At 42.6% G+C, this 19,939-nt stretch overlaps 1 long non-coding RNA gene across 1 annotated transcript in view; it reads right to left on the bottom strand.

The window, feature by feature from the left end:
* LOC124552729 overlaps window positions 1-19,939 on the bottom strand; it is a 184,723-nt gene that overhangs the window by 161,129 nt on the left and 3,655 nt on the right. Inside the window, exon 2 of the long non-coding RNA XR_006967969.1 lies at window positions 2,961-3,068. This is a non-coding gene — a long non-coding RNA (uncharacterized LOC124552729). The remainder of the gene's footprint in view (window positions 1-2,960; window positions 3,069-19,939) is intronic.

Below are 19,939 nucleotides of genomic sequence, written 5' to 3'. Positions count from 1 at the left end.
TTTATTGTAAGCGGCGGTAGCGCGCACAAAAGCAAGCCATGCTGCGAGCGGCGACAGGTCGTAAACACTTATTATCAGAATGCGACAAACAATGCATGACATAGTACAATAATGCATTTTCAGCCTACAGTGACGTTAACACCTATAACAAAGAGAACGGTACTTACCAGATCAAAGAAAAATAAGCAACTGATTCAAACCAGACGAAGCACGCCTGACGCATAGCAATGGCTACCTGGTAAAGCTTAACTGCTAAGCTTACGACTCGAACCAAACTACTGTAGCTATATCGTCATTTCTTCTACCTAAATTGTGTCTCATATTACAATAGACCAACTTTGTTTCGATTTGGAGGTGCGGCCTAAAACTTTTCTCTCCCCTTGAATTTCGAGTCTCAAATTTCAGGTACGGCTTAGATTCGGGAAATTTTTTTTTCCTTGATTTTGAGTCTCATTTTTCAGGTGCGGCTTAGATTCGAGTAAATACGGTATTAGGTAGGAGGTTATAGTGTTCTGGCTGATCAGTGTATATGAGCATTATCTACCATGCTAAATTAGTTTCTGTTATATAAATTATCCCAGTAATTGTTGTGTTGATAAGGCAGACAACAGAGTTCATGTCCCTATGGTAATTAAATTATACCAAAGTTTAGTACCCATAGGGATACACAAAGAGTGAAAAACTGAGCGTTTATCGTCAAAACCTTAGGGTGCTAAGCAACAAGTTAGCTTTACCGTTATCGACATAAAGCAAGTCAATGTTAACAACATTCACATATTATGTTCTAGTAAACATCATTATATTATTAGAGAGTTGAGAGTTATAATTCCAAGAAGTCTATGACCTCTGATTTGAAAATAAATACACGTAATCTGTTTGGAAATGACTAAAACGGAGTCTACAGCTCTACGCTACACACGGCTGTCTGCATTGAATAAAGAGACAGATAAAATTAGTGCTGTTTAAATTGGATATTCTAGAGTCAGCAGGATTCCTCCCAAGGCTGCTTATCATCCCTTGGAATCTTTTAGAGCACCTCAAGAGACACTTCATATCGATTTGGAGCTTTACAAGACCATGAATCTATCACCACGTATCTGATCGTACTGGATCCCACAGTAAATCGCCTGAAGCAATTGAGATGTCAAAAGTTTCAGACAAGCATAAAAGCTGGTATCTTTGATGAAACATCCAACCTGGGTAAACTGTATACCTAGATACTTGCCTATCACAAAGCAGAACATATATTCGCAGAGATGAAAGACCAGCCATTGCCTATGAAGAAGGAGAACAATCTTCAGTGCATTTGAATTACAGTCCAACAAAGTCACAGCAGTAGATGTTACCATATGATCTTACTGGCATATAGGCAGAAGGAAGCAGCCTAAATCTAGACATGCAAGAGTAATAAAAACTAATGGAATTGCAACTGATTGCTGTGTGTCACTGTGCACAACAGTTTCTTATGGAATCAAAGTTGGCTACGCCATTCTTATGTTTGCGAGCATTTTAAGGACTTGATTAAGCTTAATCAAATCAGCTGATATCCAGCTAAAGTCTGTCTGGAGTATTTGTGTTCATTATATATATAACGAAATGCATTTCAATTGCAAGTGAATATATGATCCTTTTACATACATGGGACATCTTTATAATGTTACAATATCTCATAGCATCTTTGACACTCGTGTACTTGTAAACATTTTGTATCAATCAAAACATGTGAAGCATGTCAGAAATGTATTCTGTTACAAATCCAAAGTGCTCAATGATACAAATTTGTGTGTACAATGATAAGACTGTGGTGAATACTACGAACATCATTTGTTGGACGATAACTATGAAAACAAATAGTCCAGACTGACATTTCATGTAAGTCACATCACAATGCAAATCTGTAACGCAGCCACGTGTGTGGCATGCTTATAATTATGTATTATTTATATTTTAGGACAACTAATCAATAAAAAATGCACCACATGTTCTAATGAAAGCACGAAAGCCGTCTGAGGAATTGTAATAATTCGAAACTGATAATGGTACCTTTTGAATAAAGGAACTTAAAATAAATTTGTGGCTGGTTGCTGTCTCTACACCATCAAGATAAACATTCACTTGACGATTAACTACAGAGTGGCGCACATAAAACTGGCCCGAACCAGAATGCGAACGTGCATGAGTAGCATTACTAGCTTGTCAATTTCTTTGCCACATTCCAACAGCAGTACCAGGTGAGTAGTTCATACAGAAAGCAGTTTAAACCGTGTACTTCACTGTCATGCCTTACTCCACTGAAGAACTTGTGTCCATTGTCGAATATGTGCGGTCTGAAACCATTAAAGTTGTTCGTGACACTTTTCATGAAAAGTTTCCATGAAGTAATATTCCTGCAAAATCAACGATTAAGGATCTAGTGAGAAAGTGGTGTTCCACAGGCATTCAAAGAGAAATGAGGCACCGACTGTACGTACACCTGAAGTTGTGGCAAACGTGATGGCACACATTGAAAGAAGTCCCTACAATTCAATACAACGATTATCACAGCAATGTGGAATGTTTTGCAGGTCGTTTCAACGCATCCTTCATGACTTAAAAATAAAACCTTACCGTGTGAGTTGTTCAGCAAATAAAAGAAGCGGACAAGGGTAAGTGTACATATTACTGCAATTGGCTGCTTTAGAAGGAGGCCTTCAGATTCTTGTTTCACAAGATGTCACAACGAACCATCACTGAACTTAAAAATTTAAGCTAATGCTCAGATGCCCCTTTTTAACCAATCAAAGTGATTTTGCAGCCTCTTCCTGTTAATTTCATTGGTTTCTGTGTGCTGGCAACTGAGACAGTTAGCTGTTATAAGAATTATGAACTGAACAGCCTACTCACAACTGTGGTGGATTCAGCAGGTGTCTGGCAGCCGCTTATGTGTACAGTACCTGAGATGTGTCGCAGCAGAGCAATACCTTGTCACTGAAGCTGATAGTTGTGTTGGGAATGAGGTTCCTGCACCACAGTGAGGCAGCAATCTTGGAGCCACTAAATGTCATCTGCTGGCAGAAATGGTGGCCCACCTATAACAAATGATACTGTATCACATGTAGGAAGTTTTATGAATATAAAATTAAGAAAAATTGAGAAAGTCAACAAACACAAAGAACAGGAATAAATCAGAATGTTTTAACATGAAACCTGCAACTATTCTCAACAACCTCATTATAGTGCTAGGCTCATGCAGAACAGACACTTACTGTGATGTGTTAAGGTTTCTTTATCATAATGGTCCTTCTCAGATAAGCATGCTGGGAAAGTGAAGGTCAACTGACGTTCGATAGAACGGATTGTAAAAACATTTGACAGTGCGTTTCAAAAGATAGTGTGCACACAGCTCATCAAATAAACTGGCACCTGTATTTCTAGGGAAGAAGGTTTTGATCCTGAGATTTGTTCGGGGCGAGTGGCATTGTCAACTGATTTAAGAAGTTGATCCTTTTCTTGCCTTGTTCACTTCTGTTAAAGTAGCAGATTTTGTGCTTTTGGGTCTACTCAGAATTTATTTCATTGTCAGTTTTGAGAACAAAACTTGGGGACTTTGATATTTTCCTATGAGTTTTCTTCCACAGAAGAGAGCAAATAATGTACAAAATTTCAGGTTTTGCAGTCACTGCACAGAGAAAAACCTTTACACTTTGCACAAATAAGAACAAAGATGAAAATTGTAATAAAAACTTTTTTTAATGGTGCAAAGTCAGTTGTGCCAAAGGAGAAAAATGCTGTTGTTTTTGACATCATCTGGTAACTAAAAATGAAACAAAACCCAATGAAGAAAGCAAAAAACAACTATTGCTGTTTTCTAAATTTGGTTTGTTGTGTTTCTGTTTGTAGGCCCAGAGATTCGCTCCAGCTAATAAATCCAGATGTTTTGCAATGTTTGGATGACACTCAAGGCATTTTTAGGGTTTTGTACCTCAACCAGTAAAAACAGAACCTTCATAGGATCACCTGTTGGCCTTCCGCCCGATTGTTAAAAACCCTTTTTTCTCACGATCAGGTACACGTATCATGTTGAAACTTATGCTACATAGTAAGGTCTACAGCCCCTTGGCAGTGTAAGAAATTTGAGCTTCTAAGTCAATGCAATAAAACGATATGGCCATTTACAACATGTATTTTTATATTTGCAAACTCGCTCATCACAACCAACAGTGTACTTTCTGTTGATGCAGAGTCTTGAAATTTGACAAGAAAACAAGGTTTCACAGTACAAGTACAAGAAAAAATCTGAAAGTTGTTAATTTGTTATCATATCAGACAAAAATATTTCTTTTGCATGTGTTACCCAATGTCAATCTTGAAACTAAAACATTCTTGAAAGTCTTAGAATCATGGGATCAATATCCAGCCAGGACCAATGTCGGTAACAGGCAAAATTTGTCGAGACTTTATACCCAGAATGGATGAACTGCCTATATACATTAACAAATTTGTATCGAACACTCAGCATGCATATCCTACTTTACAGTAATATGGAAAATTTACCAGATAATCTCTGCCATGAACATTCATTATGAATATTGCTTTGAAAAGTAATAAGCTTTATCATTGCAAGTTGCTTAATTTTGATATATTATCCCTTTACTGTATCACAGATGGTATTTCAAAACTTCACCTTCCCCATTAGATACTGGGCTAAGCGAAGTGACAACATACTGCCCAGTTTGAACACACCGCCATTTGATGGTGACATCTCCTTCCATTATGTTGACATCCAGCGTATGATGACCTTAATAATGTGAAGGCTGCCCTACCTAATTTCGCAAAAATTTCACCTATTATAAAAACTGCTTTACCACAAACCGACAGAATTACTTGCCCATACTTCCACTGGGGTTAAATTCCAAGCACTGATAATACACACATTTAAAAATAGGAAAAAGAAACTATTATGTATGTTTTGGAATTGTTAGTTTCTTCCAGAGAAAGGAAAAGTTGTGAAGAGGGGTAGCTCACTCAGACATCGGATAGAGACCCATCCACCTGTCGAGAGGACGACAGGAAGGTGGGTGTGGTCTGAAATTTTGACTCTTTTGAATATGCTTGAAGCATTAATAAGAAGAACATTCACACCGAATACAGTTTATGCCTATGGAGGTGTTGATACTCTTAGCTAAAATACACACCATCAATTGGCAATTCAGTCACCGTACTCATCACGTAGTGTGAATGAATGGAAAGTTGACAGTGCCGCTGGTCAAAGCTGACAACCACTAACTTATTATTTATACTTCCTGCAGGTTACGTTAATGAAATTTTGGGCTGACGAATGTACTGGATGTCTGCTTCATCCCAAAAAAAAAATTGGTGTCATGTTTGCCATCATATGTGCTCAAACAGAGATAAAACAGACCACACAATTCTCTTATGTGTATAACACTTTGGAGTATTGGCTGTGGTTACACACCAATCTGATGGGTAGCCCTAGCTTTAAGTTGAATCAAAAGCTGACAGTTTGGTTGAAATGGTGGAGTGGTATCAAACGCTTCAGTCCATCCAAAAACTGATCATTTTTTAACGTAGCTACACAGATATTGGAGGGCAAAACACTGTGGCAAAACTTAATTTTAGTTAAAAGGGGTACCAACAAACCACCCTGAACAGGAAGGAAGAAGCAACAGGACAGTCACTTATTTACATGTTCAGGTGATCATAATTGCAAGCTATCAATTGATATGGAAGTGAAATAGGAGTTGTCATGTAGTTTGTGTTTACAGTTAATTTCATTACCCTTGAAATTTTTTATATTATGGGCACGCAGTCGCAGATTTTATGGCTGAGTACTCCGTTCTGTGCCACACTGAATTATGAATAGAGCAAATTATTTCTCCTTCTGGTATTATATTTATAAACGCTACTATTGTTTTATAACTGATTCACTGGAACTTTGTTAGCAAGTAAATATACTACAAAACTTTAGTCAAGATGCTCAACCTTTTGAAGAGCTGACTACAAGTGATTCTAGGGTGGCAACATATTATACATATTACAAGCTTCTGTAGGGTTTCTTCCACTCACATATAGAGCATGGGAAGAATGATCAATGTAATGTAAGATTATTATTATTATTATTATTATTATTATTATTATTATTATGACTTTCTTTTCTCTCTTGTTCTTTTCTTTATAAAAAAATAGTATGTTATTTTGTACCAGCGAAACTCTAGGGTCACAAGCAGACCAAGTAAAGATACGCTCTTCAACTGATAAATTTTTACACTCTCTTCTGTCTGTCTTTAGAAGTGATAGCGGCGGGTGTGTTGCGGGTTCTGCCAAGTTAATATTGTTAAAAAAATCTGTTCGTCTCAATACATAATAGCGGGTGGACGTATTGCGAGTTCTGCTGAGTTAATAGTGTTAAAAAAAAAAAAAAAAAAAAGAGTACTCCAATTGTATATTAAAAAGTGTTATCACGATAGCAAAGTTTATTCACAGTCATATTCTGTTCATTATTCCACATCACGCCGAGAATCCTACATCAAGAGGATCGAAGCTAACTAGAAGAATCCGCGTGAGCAGAGGAGGGGCAATCCAGAACCCGTATTGTAATACCAATCTCCATGTACATTAGCAGTAACAAGAAAAGGATGTTTGTAAATTTACAAATGTGAAATGCTGAATACATGTATTGAATACTGAAGGTCTGTTTATATTAGTGCCAGTTAAAGTTCACTCAGGATGTGTGTACCTTCCAATTTTTTTTAATCATTCTTTCAAAATTTTCCTTTTAATTATTTAAGCAGCAAAATTTTTACTAAGATTTCCAATATGTATATCACATTTCTAGTCCCCTGCCACTATTCATCAAATGCCTCTGTGCATGCAGTAATTATCCTAATCTTATTCTCACGATCCCTATAGGGTATATTCCTACAGTAATCACTTAAAGCTGGTTGTTGAACCTTTGTTAATAGACTTTCTCAGGATAGTTTATATCTCTCTTCATAAGTTTTCCAGTTCAGTTCCTTCAGAATCTCTGTGACACTCTCCCACAGATTAAACAAACCTGTGACCATTCATCCTGCCCTTCTCTGTATACATTCACTGTCCCGTCAGTCCTACCTGGTACAGATCCCACACACTTGAGCAATATCCCAGAATTGGTTGCACAAGTGATTTGTAAGCAATCTCCTTTATCCATGGGAGAACCTAAGTGATCATTCCATTTCATATGCCTACACAGTGTTACACCAAGAGATTTGTACAAGATGGGTGATTCCACCACCAACTCACTGATATTATCGTCATAGGATACTGTATTATTTGTTTCATGAAGTGCACAATTTTACATTCCTGAACATTTAAAGCAAGTTGCCAAGCTCTGCACCGCTTTGAAATCGTACCCAGAACTGACTGAATATTTATGCAATTTCTTTCAGATATTACTTGATTATTGATAACTGTGTCCATAAGCAAAAAGCGTGATTTTACTATTAATTGTCTCTGTAAGGTCACTAACATATAACATGAGCAGCAAGGGTCCCAACGCACTTTTCTGGGGACACTAAGTTACTTCGACATCTGATGATGGCTCTCCAACCAAGATAACATGCTGCATCACCTCTACCAAAAAGTTGCCAATCCAGTCATAAATTTTACTTGATAACCCATACAATCGTATGCGTAGGAGTGGTACAGAGTCAAAAGCTTTTTGAAGATCAAGAGATACGTCACCTACCTGATTGCCTTGATCCAAAGCATTAGTATTGTTGTGTGAGGAAGGTGCGAATTGGGTTTCACATGATCGGTGTTTTCAAAAGCCATGCTGGTTAGCACTGGTCATTCTGTTCAAGACACGTTATGTTTGAGCTCAGAATATATTCTAAGATTCTAGATCAAATCAATGTCAAGGGTACTGGACAGGTGTAGTAGTTTTGGGGATCATTTCTACTAACTTCTTGTGCGCAGGTGTGACTTGTGTCCTCAGATACAAATTCAGTATAGAATCTGACAGGAATCCCTCTGGCCTTGGAACTTTGTTCAGTTTTAACAATTTCAGCTGTTTCTCAACACCACTGACACTAATACTTAGTTCACTCATCTTTTCAGTGGTACAAGTATTGAATTGGGGCAATTCTTCTGAGTTTTCCTTTGTAAAGGAACATGTGAAAAGGGAGTTAAAGCATTTCAGCTTTTTCTTTGCTACCCTCAATTTCAGTCCTGTCTCATTCATTAAGGACTAGACACTAACTTTAGTGCCACAAACAGCTTTTACGTACAACTAGAATTTCTCTGGGTTCTGTGACAGATCACTTGAAAATATCCTACTACAGTAGTCACTGAAGGCATCGCACATTACTCTCTTGACAGCCAAAGACGTTTCATTCAGCCTCTCCCTACCTATAGCCCTAAGTTTTGTTATACGCCTATTATACAGTAATCTCTTCCAAAGAAGTTTCTTTACAGTGACAGTATAGCATAGAGGTTCCCTCCCATTATGGACTGTTCTACGGGGAACATATCTATCCAGCGCACGGTCAACTATTCTTTTAAACTTGCGCCACAGTTTCTCAACATTCTCCTTCACTGTGTTGAAAGTTTCAAGTTCATCATTGAGATATGACACTACTGATTTTTTTATCTAGTTTAATGAACACATAAATCGACACTTCAGGTTGCAGTCAGGCACCGTATAGCTTTCGGCCACAGCCTTCGTCAGTAAAGAGCACTCCGGTCCGAGATGCTTTAACCGTGCCTGTCTGCAGCTTTGTGCATCTTCTTTATCGTAGGTAGCATTCTATCTTTTCCACATAGTTGAGTTACTTATTTTAGTTCTCCTTTGTAGTTTGGTAACCATTGTTGCCACACTGTGTCACAGTGACTGATACCAGTTTCAATGCCGACATCCCCAGAGAGGTCAGGTCTATTCGTAGTCATTAGATCCAACATATTTCCACCAGGAGTGGGATTTCTAACTATCTGTTCTAGGTACATTTTCACAGGATGTCTGATCATGGCCACCACTAACAAAACAGTAACTTTCCCACTTAATTGTATGACGATTAAAATCTCCACCGATGATAACAGTGTGACTAGGGAACTTATGTACAAGTGAACTGAGGCTTCCTCTACAGTTTTCAGTTACATCAGGAGACGAGTCTGGGGGGGACAGAAGGATCCGAGTACTATTTTATGCCCAAACAATCTTACTTGCAGTTTCACTTGCGACACAATTGATTTGAGTATCTTGTCAACTGCAACAAATACACCACCTCAATTTCCCATTCGGCTAGCCTCTCAATACACACTTAAATTGTCCCCAAAAACCTCAACTGATACCAATTTCGGGTTTCAACCAGCTTTCTGTACCTAATATTACATGAGCTTCACTAGTTTTCATGAGTGCTTCAACCTCTTGCACCTTGTTGCAAATGCTTTGGTGGTTTACTGTTAGGATTTTAATACTCTCACCTGTGGGAGGCATTTTTTATGGGTTTCATACAGCTATCATTACCGGATTGGATGGAGAGCCACCCAACCTAAAAAAATCCTTGTGTGCACCCCACACACAGTCAGCTACCTGAGTAGCAGCTTCTGATGCATAGTGCACACCTGACCCATTTATGGGGACCCTGAAATTCTCAACCCTATGGCGTATATCCGAGCAGTCGCAGCCTAGCTCGTCACAGAACCTTCTAAGTATCTGGTCCAGTCCTTCCACTCGATTCAGAACCAAAGTGCCATGATCAGTCTTGGGTCAACGTGACAAATTGTGAGCTTCGTTGAAACTCCACGTGCAACGCTGGTCGTCTTAATCTTCTCTGCCAGTCACAGAAATGACCAGGATCCCAGATGACAGGCATTGTTTGTTCCAACGTGTTTCACAATCTGCAGTTAGTTGCACCCTGTTCCCTCAATGGCTGCAGGTATAACCTCTTCACCATGTTGACGGAGGTCCCCAAAGCATACACACTGTGTGCACCTGGTGTCACAGACAGCAACTCAAACTTGATTACGGGATTCTGTACAACATCCAGAGTCCTCCGTGGCCAAAGTCCACTCCGTACAGACCGCCTAGATCTACCACTGACACACCACTTGCAGTCAAGTGGATCCTGTACTTTCTGCAGGGGAGACAGGATCCACGGGAGAGGGTAATAATTGAGGTACCTCGGGTACAGGTACCATAGGTACACAAACTCTCGGGAGCTCATCGAACATACTGATTCGCAGCAGCTACCTATCATATGACATTAGTCAGGGCAATTTCCAGCTCCTTATGGGCGTCAACCAATTCCTACCATGTTCGAGAACAGCATTTTGGCTGGTGCACAACAACCCTTTCCCTCTATGAAAAGTGAATGAAAATAAGAAAACTATGTTAACTTTTTGACACTTTCATCTTCAAAATCTAATATCATCTATAATGAGTCAGTTGTAGAACTCTTACTTTTTTGACTTGTAATGTGCGACTTCCCATTCGGGTTCTTATTGCTGTAATCATCATCCTAGATATATATCATACATAACTGTATGACTGTGGAAGATTAACACTTAGTGATAAAGGCACAAAAATGGTGAGTTTTGAAATGAGTCAATACCTATCCATACAGGAAGAAAATACCGCGAAGTTGGAGAGAGGGCAATGGCTCTGTTACCCTCGAAAGAAAAAAGATGAAGTTGAGTTCTTCACTGTTGTTTGTCTGTCTATGTCTAAAACTGTACTAGCAGTATTATATTAATAATTTCAAACTTGCATCTTTCTATGCACAACTGAATGAATAGTTTTTGTTTTGACAGGCTCGTTTCCCCCTAATATCTTCAAGAATTTGCCCCAAAATATACAATCACTGGAGCTGCCAGAGTAAATTAAGGTGAAATGTGCACAGAAAAACGTATTTATTCAGTTTCACACTCGCATAACCTGACAATTAACACAATAAAAGAAACGACCACTTAATTAGGTAACTAGTGCTACAATTACCATATTCCGATACTTTTTTGCTGAAAAATATTGAAGAATGTCGGCTACAAGTCTTTTGCATTGCACAAGAACTTCACTTTCTTGCATGGTTGGTTGGTTTGTGGGGTTGAAGGGACCAGACTACAAGGCCATCGGTCCCTTTTTCCACGAACCTGAAACCCCCACAAGGAATAAAAACAAACAATGGAGATGACAAGAGACGACACAGGACAAGAAAGACAGACAGAGACCAGACAAAAGGAATTAAAATCACATTGAGTGTGACAGTGGTTGGCTGACCATAGGAAAAAAAGGGAAAAAGCCAACCACCAAGAAACGCACTAAAACCCCAGTCTATAATCTTAGGGCAAAGGCCAGATTCAACAGAAAATAAAGGACAAACACTTAGATCAAGCGATAAAAAACCCCTGCATGATAAAACTCAAAACTAAATCTGCCATCGCAACATCATCTGATAAAAGTGCCGGAAGTGTACCAGGCAGCGCAAATGTCTGCCTGAGCAGAGTTAAAAGCAGGCAGTGCAACAACATGTGGACCACCGGCAAGGCTGACCTGCAGCAACATAAAGTTGGGTCCTTGTGGCACAATAAATAGCTGTGCATTATCCAGGTGTGGCCAATGCGCAGCCGGCAGAGGACAACAGAGTCCTTGCGAGAGACCCGCAAGGAGGAGCACCACGCACTGGTAACTTCCTTGATGGCCCAAAGTTTGTTGGGTGAAGGGAGGGCGCGCCATTTTTCACCCCAGGTGCGAAGTACCTTCTGCCGCAAAACTGACCTGAGGTAACTCTCAGAAAGGCCAATCTCCAAGGCTGGTGCACCGACGGCCTGTTTGGCCAGTGTGTCAACATGTACATTTCCCAGGATGCCAACATGACCCGGGGTCCACTCAAAGACCACAGAGTGGCCGCAATGGGCAAGAGTATGGAGGGACTCCTGGATAGTCATCACCAGATGAGAGCGAGGGGAACACTAGTTGAGAGCTCGTAAACTGCTCATGGAGTCATCACAGATAATGCAGGACTCACCTGAGCAGGAGCGGATATACTCTAGGGTGCGAGAGATGGCGACCAGCTAGGCAGTGAAAACACTGCAGGCAGCCAGCAATGAGTGTTGTTCATAATGATCCCCTAGACTAAGAGCATAACCAACACGACCGGCAACCACCGAACCCTAAGTATAGACAACGTCAGAACCTTCGGCAAGGACTGAAATAAAGCGGCGGCGTAGGGCCTCAGGAGGGACTGAGTCCTTTGAGCCCTGTGCCAAATCGAGCTGAAGGCACAGGCGGGGCACACACCATGGGGGTATACGCAGAGGGGCCCGGAAAAGAGGTGGAAGACGGAAAACCTCAAGCTCAGAGATAAGAGCTCTGACACGAATCGCAATCTTAAACACTGACCGGGACCACCGTTCCGGAAGATGGACGACCGAATGAGGGAACAGGAGACGATAATCGGGATGCCCGGGCAAGCTACAAACGTGTGTAGCGTAAGTGGCCAGTAATTGTTGGCACCGGAACTGCAATGGAGGGACACCTGCCTCCCCAAGTATGCTGTTGACAGGGCTCGTCCGGAAAGCTCCAATGGCGAGTTGGATCCTGCTGTGAAGAATGGGGTCCAGCAACCGCAATGCAGAAGGGGATGCAGAACCATAAGCCAGACTCCCATAATCTAGACGTGTCTGAATTAACGCCTAGTACAGCCATAGAAGGGTAGACTGATCGACACCCCAGCTGGTGTGACTCCAGCAACGAAGAGCGTTAAGATGACGCCAGCACGTTTAAGCTGCCGAATATGAGGCAGACGAGACAACTGGGTATCGAAAACCAATCCCAAAAACCGATGCGTCTCCACCACAGCAAGAGGTTCGCTGTCAAGATAAAGCCGTGGCTCAGGGTGAACAGTGCTTCACAGGCAGAAATGCATAACGCAGGTCTTGGCAGCCAAAAACTGGAAGCCATGCGCCACAGCCCAAGACCGTGCCTTTCGGATAGTGCCCTGCAGCTGCCGTTCAGCAGCTGCAACACCCGTGGATCTATATTATAGACAGAAGTCGTCAGCATACAAGGAAGATGAGACAGACGTTCCACTGCCACAGCGAGCCCATTAATTGCAATAAAAAAAGAGGCAGACACTCATGACAGATCCTTGCAGTACCCTATTCTCCTGAACTCGGGAGGAACTCTGGGAGGCCACAACCTGCACACGGAAGGAAAGAACCCACAGAAAATTTTGTATGAAAATCGGGAGCAGACCCCGAAGACCCCAACCACGAAGTGTAGAGAGTATGTGATGTCGCCATGTTGTATCGTATGCCTTCTGCATGTCAAAAAGGATGGCGACCAGATGCTGATGGCAGGCAAAAGCCGTACGGATGGCAGACTCCAGGCACACCAGATTATTGACGGCAGAGCGGCCCTTACGGAACCCATCCTGAGACGGAGCCAGAAGGCCCCAAGACTCGAGTAGCCAACTCAACCTCTGGCTCGCCATGCATTCAAGCAACTTGCAAAGAACGTTGGTGAGGCTAATCGGGCAGTAGCTGTCCACCTCCAGTGGGTTCTTGCCAGGTTTCAACACAGGGATTGCGACGCTTTCCCACCATTGCGACAGGAACTCACGCTCAACCCAGATACAGTTGAAAAGGTCTAAGAGGCGTCCCTGGAAGTTCGCCGAGAGGTGTTTGAGCATCTGACAGTGGATGCGACCTGGCCCAGGAGCCGTATCAGGGCAAGCGGCAAGGGCACTTTGGAATTCCCACTCACTGAACGGAGCATTGTACAATTCAGGGTGGCGCGTGTGAAATTAAAGGCTCCGACGTTCCATTCGCTCTTTCAGGGAGCGGAAGGCCAGTGGGTAATTCGCAGAAGTGGAACTCTAACCAAAATGCTCTGCTAAGTAGTTTGCAATTGTGTCGGAGTCAGTACAGACTGCTCCATTCAGTGAAAGCGCAGGTACGCTGTCAGGCGTCTGATAGCCATAGAGTCACCTAATCTTGGCCCAAACCTGCAATGTAGAGGTATGGAGGCCAATGGTGGAGACATTCCTTTCCCAGCACTCCTGCTTGTGTTGGCGAATGAGGCAGCGGGCTTGCGCACTGAGCCGTTGAAAGGCAATGAGGTGTTCCAATGAGGGATGCCATTTATGACGCTGGAGTGCTTGCCTGCAATCTTTAATCACCTCAGCAATCTCGGGCGACCACCAAGGCACAGTTCTCTGCCAAGGGGACCCAGAAGAACACAGAATAGCAGATTCTGCAGTAGTAATGATGCCGGTGGTGACCGAGTGAGCCATCGCATCAATGACATCATAGGAAAGGGGCTCAATAGGGGCAATGGAGGTGAACAAGTCCCAGTCAGCCTTATTCATAGCCCACTTGCAGGGGCGCCCAGAAAAGTGACGCTGCGGCAGTGACAGAAAGATCGAAAAGTGGTCACTACTGCACAGGTCATCATGCACACCCCATTGGACAGATGGTAATAGGCTAAGGCTACAGATTGAAAGGTTGATGGCTGAGTACATGCCATGCGCCACATTCAAATGTGTTAAGGCACCATTATTTAAAAGAGAAAGGTCGAGTTGTGCCAATACTTGTTCAACAATGCTGCCTTGGCCTGTTGCCACTGATCCACCCCACAGAGGGTTATGGGCGTTGAAGTTGCGCAGTAACAGAAAAGGTGGTGGCAATTGGGCTATCAGGGCAGCCAGGACATGCTGCAGGACATCACCATCTGGTGGAAAATAGAGACTGCAGACAGTAACAGCCCAAGGCATCCACACCTGAACAGCAACAGCCTCTAAAGGTGTTCGTAGAGGGACGGACTTGCTGTAAAGGGAGTGAAGGACATAGATGCAGACACCTCAGAAGCTGCCCAGTTCCTATAATAACCCCGATAGCCACGGAGGACAGGGGTTCTCATTGCCAGAAACCAAGTTTCCTGACGAACAATGCAGAGGAAAGAGTGAAGACTGAGAAATTGTCGGAGCTCAGCAAGATGGTGGAAAAAACCGCTGCAGTTCCACTGGAGGATGACATTGTCCATGACCGAGAAAGGCATGAAGGGATTTAGGAGGCAGATTACGCCGCTGGGTCACCTGCTGCCACCACCGATTGAGTACCTGTGCAAGTGACATCCATTGTGTCTGAGAGTCCAGCGAGATCTAGGTCCTCAGTGGACGCCAGAATCTCTACCTCGCCCTCAGACGCAGAGCTCGTAGGTCGTGGTGGGGTGGGTGCCACCACAAGTTCCTTCAGCTCAGAGTTCTTCTTCTTGGACTTTTCTCGCTGCTCCCTGGGTTTCATTGGCTGGGAGGGTTTCGCCAATTCAGTCTCCGGGCCGGAGGAGGATCGCGAATCCCTACGACCAGCTGCTTGTGGGCACTTATGCCACTGCCGAGTGTCATCCTTCCCACTTGTAGAAAACTGGGAAGGGTGAGACCCAATGGACCGCTTGCGAGCGAGAGGAGCCGAAGAAGTTGGACGCTTCTCCGGTTTAGAAGTGGGGACGGCCATCCCCGATGGGTGGAGGGGAGGGGGGTGGGTGTTGCTCCAAGGTAGGTGGCGCAGGAGCAACAGGGTAGGTAGTGGTCCCCATGGACAAGGGGGCAAGTGGAGCTGTACGGCTCGGTGAGCCGACCGGGATTCGCTGAACTGATGGGGCTATCATGGTTGTCATAGCGACGGCATACGAGGAAGTCATTCGCACAGGATGTTCATATTTCTTCTTAGTCTCAGTATAGGTCAGTCAGTCCAGGGTCTTATATTCCATGATTTTCCACTCTTTCTATAAGATCCTTTAGTCTGACGAGCAAGGTGAATGATGCTCTCCACAGTTGAAATAGATGGGAGGTGGGGCACATGAAGTATTGGGATGTGATGGGCATCTGTAATCTCGACATGTGAGGCTGGAAGTACAGTGGGAATAAATATGGCCGAACTTAAAGCACTGCATTGGGGGAGGGATATAGGGCTTGACATCACAGCGGTACACCAACACCTTGACCTTCTCCGATAATGTATCACCCTCGAAGGCCAAGATGAAGGCACCGATATCAATCAGATTATCCTTCGGACCCCAATGAACGTACCGGACGAAATGAACACCTTGACGCTCTAAATTGACGTGCAGCTTGTCATCAGACTGCAAAACAAAGTCCCTATGGAAAATAATACCCTGGACCATACTTAAACTCTTATGGGGTGATGGTAACTGAAACATCCCCCAACCTTCGTGACTGGGCAGAGGATGCCGTTTTTATCAATACTGACCCACAGCGCATTTTAGTTAAGCCGTCCACCTACCCAAACTTGTCCTCTAAATGCTCTACAAAGAATTGAGGCTTTGTTGAAATGAAAGACTCCCCATCAGCTCTTGTACAAATTAGAAACCAGGGGCGAATAAGTGTCACTGCCATCCTGAGCCTTACGCTCCTTCCACGGTGTGCCCATGAGGGGAACAATTAGGGATTGTGTGTCTGAGCGTTAAATTGAGTCCGAGAACACTTAGAGACTGCTGGTCGCTGGCCAGCAGTAAGATATGGTGTACCACGCCTCATTGCAGATCATCCGCCCTGATGCCCCCCACTCTGACCAAGAGCCCTCCCCACGGGCGCCACCCAGCCTCAGCAAGGGCCACCTGGCAGGATGGCCATTGCCAGGAGTCCCGATGCCCCAGAGAGATAGGCATCTACTCCTTGGCATACATGGGGAGTTAATGGCGCAGGCATCAGCAGAGCGATCCCTCTGTTGTCAGGGGGCTCAAATGTATCCTCGCCCAAGAGATGGAGAACGAGCGGGACGGCAATGCGACAACAAGAAAGCTGGCTAAAGGTCTCAATGCACAATGAACACAATACTCCATGTAAGGCGCCCTTCCCCAATTGGCTCGCTCTTCGGAAGAATTTGGAAATATGGAGGTCAAACCCGAGAGGGGAGCATTACATATAGGCCGAAACATTCAAGGCTCCGTTTAGTCGCCACTTACGACAGGCAGGAATACCGCAGGCGTATTGTAGCCCCCGAACCCGCAGGGGGATCTCTCTTGCATGAAGAGGTCACAATGGAGAAGGTAAGAAAAAGTCACTATGTGTAGCCAACATATATTTGACAACTTAATGTAACTGGACACACAAAAAAATCTACTCATCAAGCGGCAGCAGGAGAGCACACATAAAAGAACATTATACTTATTATACTTATGCTACCTTTCAGAGCCAGTGGCTCCTACCAGCAGAAGGGTTCAAGGGGAAGGAAGATGGGTCAAGGATAAGGACTGGAGAGGTTTAGAGAAAGGGGTAGATTTTGGAAAAGTCACCCATAACCACGGGTCAGTGGAGACTTACTAGAAAGACTGACTGTTGGGGACTTCACCGGATGAGATTTGAAAACCTGAGAGCTAATGGTGGAAGACAGGGTAATATGCAAGACAGATTACAGCTAAAACATCATGCACAAGTTAATAAGAATGAAAAGCGAAGTGCACTGTACTATCAAAGGGAGAGCCAACTGTGAAACATCACATACCAACCATTATGTAAACACTGTTCAGCCTTTTACATCAGAATGACTAGCACCAAGTTATCAGTTAGGATGAACGGGCATAGGCAGAGGGTCAACACAAGCAACATACAATAATCTGTGACAGAGCATGCTGTACAACATGACAGTCATGACGTGGTGCCTGTTTCATCACATGCACCATCTAGGTTCTTTTCCCAGACAGCAATTTCTCAAAACTCCGCAGGTGGGAACTAGTTCTACATGTCCTTGGTCATCGCCACCCACTTGGCCTTAATTTATGTTTATTTCATCAGTCCCAGCATTTCAAGGTAAGGTAAGTACTCCTTTCTTCAAGCCATTTTAGTTTTCTACATGTTTCATCATCTGACCAGTCTATTTTTCACTGTCCCCCTCCCACCTGTGTTACGTACAACACACTTCGCTTTTCACTTTTATTAACTTGTGCACAATGTTTTAGCGGTAACCTCTGACTTGCATATTACCCTATCTTTCACCTTCAAGCTCTCAGATTTGTAAATCTCGTCCAGTGTAGTCCCCCAGTAAGTCTCCCCTGATCTGCGGTTCTGGGTGACTTGTCCAAAATCCACCTTCTATGTTTATGTTCTGATGCCACCACTTGGTGAGTAGATTCCCCCCCCCCTTCCCAATTACGCTATGCTGTCAATGTATATTTGAGCTATTTATTTTCATTGTATTATGATAAATCCTATATTGTTGTGAGATGATACCTGGATGAATATCTGACAGTAAGAAGATGAAATAAGTATGAAAATTAGCTTCTACTACACAAAAATAACATTTCAAACTTTTCTATCATCTTCCACAACCTCAATGAATCCTCATTATGAGCCTACATAACAAGGTGTATTTAATGTAAACAGTGTACCATCAATTCATAGACTGAGTAGTATTCAAATATAGCTGCAATATTACACACTGAATGTGAACACAATAAATGGCATGTCCAGAGTATATACTTTCCTAACACTTGTTTGTGGGATGGCCTTTCCAACTTCTGGGTGTTAAGTTTCAATAGTGTAGTCTGAGGTAACTAAGGAGATAGAAATTATTAGTTTTTTGTGGTAATTTCTTAAACCACAGTTTTTATTATTTAACACATAGCCTCAAAATCTCACTTATTCCTTTACAGCCTAAACCAGACTCGCAGCTACTTCTTGTATTTATTTGCAAATAAGCTACACTTATGACATCAAAATAACTTCAAAGTTAATTTATTACACATACAGGACTCAAGTTAGTATGGGACAAGATTTACGACGCCTAATGGCAAACTCAACTCCAAAAGACAGTAGCTTATTTTTTTCCCTATATTCATTGCTTGGTATCTTTGTATACACCTTAAGCCACCCGTTATCTTAGAATATTATGACTTCATTTTATTTCAGCTTTGACACAAACAGTCATGACTCAAATTTACCTTCATTCTTGCTGCACAAATCAAATATCACTGAGTGGTTTCACCCTCAACGGGACAACATATTCAGTTCTGGGGTCTACTGAAGAACGGGATACAATCCGTCGGCTTTGACCAATGACGTCATAGGGTAATCAGAGATAATACGTATTTACTTTCGAGCCATAGATAATAAATGGGTGATCCGCTATGGATAAGAGTCATCATTGTACACTGAAAAAAATGAATGTTGTTTTAAAAGACAGAGCTAGATATTGCAAAAAAAAATTTTTATGTGCAATGATTTAAATAATTGGTTCTTTTCAATTCATTCAGCACTTAATTTCATTCTTAGTGAGTTTGAGATAATTTGGACAAATAGTTTTTTTATTTTAGAAGAATTTTTAGTTTCTCATTTTTGTTTGTGGGTATGGATTTATCTATTCAAATGAATATGGATTACTTAAAGGAGGCTAAGGGCGTAGACATGATGGCAACCATTCGATGTTTACGAACGCCTGTCTTGTTGCTGCTTACCTTCGACGTCATGAGTGCGGCGAACATATGTACCTAACAAGTTCGTGTGCTTGTCGTACTCACAACTTATCTGTATGGGATCAGTGGTGGCGGTCCATTAGACAAAGAACATGGTTCGAGAAATCTAAGCTCGCCTTGAGGGATGATATAAAAATTACATACTGTTGGTGTTGGAGGTATCCTGTGTGTGAATGAATGTCGTGTGAGTGAGCGTACAGTTGTAGATTGCTACTCTTATTGTAGGGAAATTTGTGTGGAATATATGAAGTACAGGGAGTCATGAGGGGGGGGGGGGGGTGTTATAGCCTAAATCGATGAGTCGCATGTCGCATTTTGGCAAAAGGAAGTACAACAGGGGGAACCTGCGGTAGGATTATGGGTTTGGGAGGCTGTAGTTTCAGGTCCAGGCTGTGGCAATATAGCTTTTAAAGTAGTTCCCAAACAAATTAAGAAAGTTTTGATAACATTAACTGAAGAACATGTTGCAGAGGGTTC

Source organism: Schistocerca americana, chromosome 10 (genome assembly GCF_021461395.2).
Source record: "Schistocerca americana isolate TAMUIC-IGC-003095 chromosome 10, iqSchAmer2.1, whole genome shotgun sequence".
Classification (NCBI taxonomy): domain Eukaryota; kingdom Metazoa; phylum Arthropoda; class Insecta; order Orthoptera; family Acrididae; genus Schistocerca; species Schistocerca americana.
The sequence above is the reverse complement of the archived record's forward strand: the minus strand, read 5'-3'. Positions and strand labels throughout refer to the sequence as shown.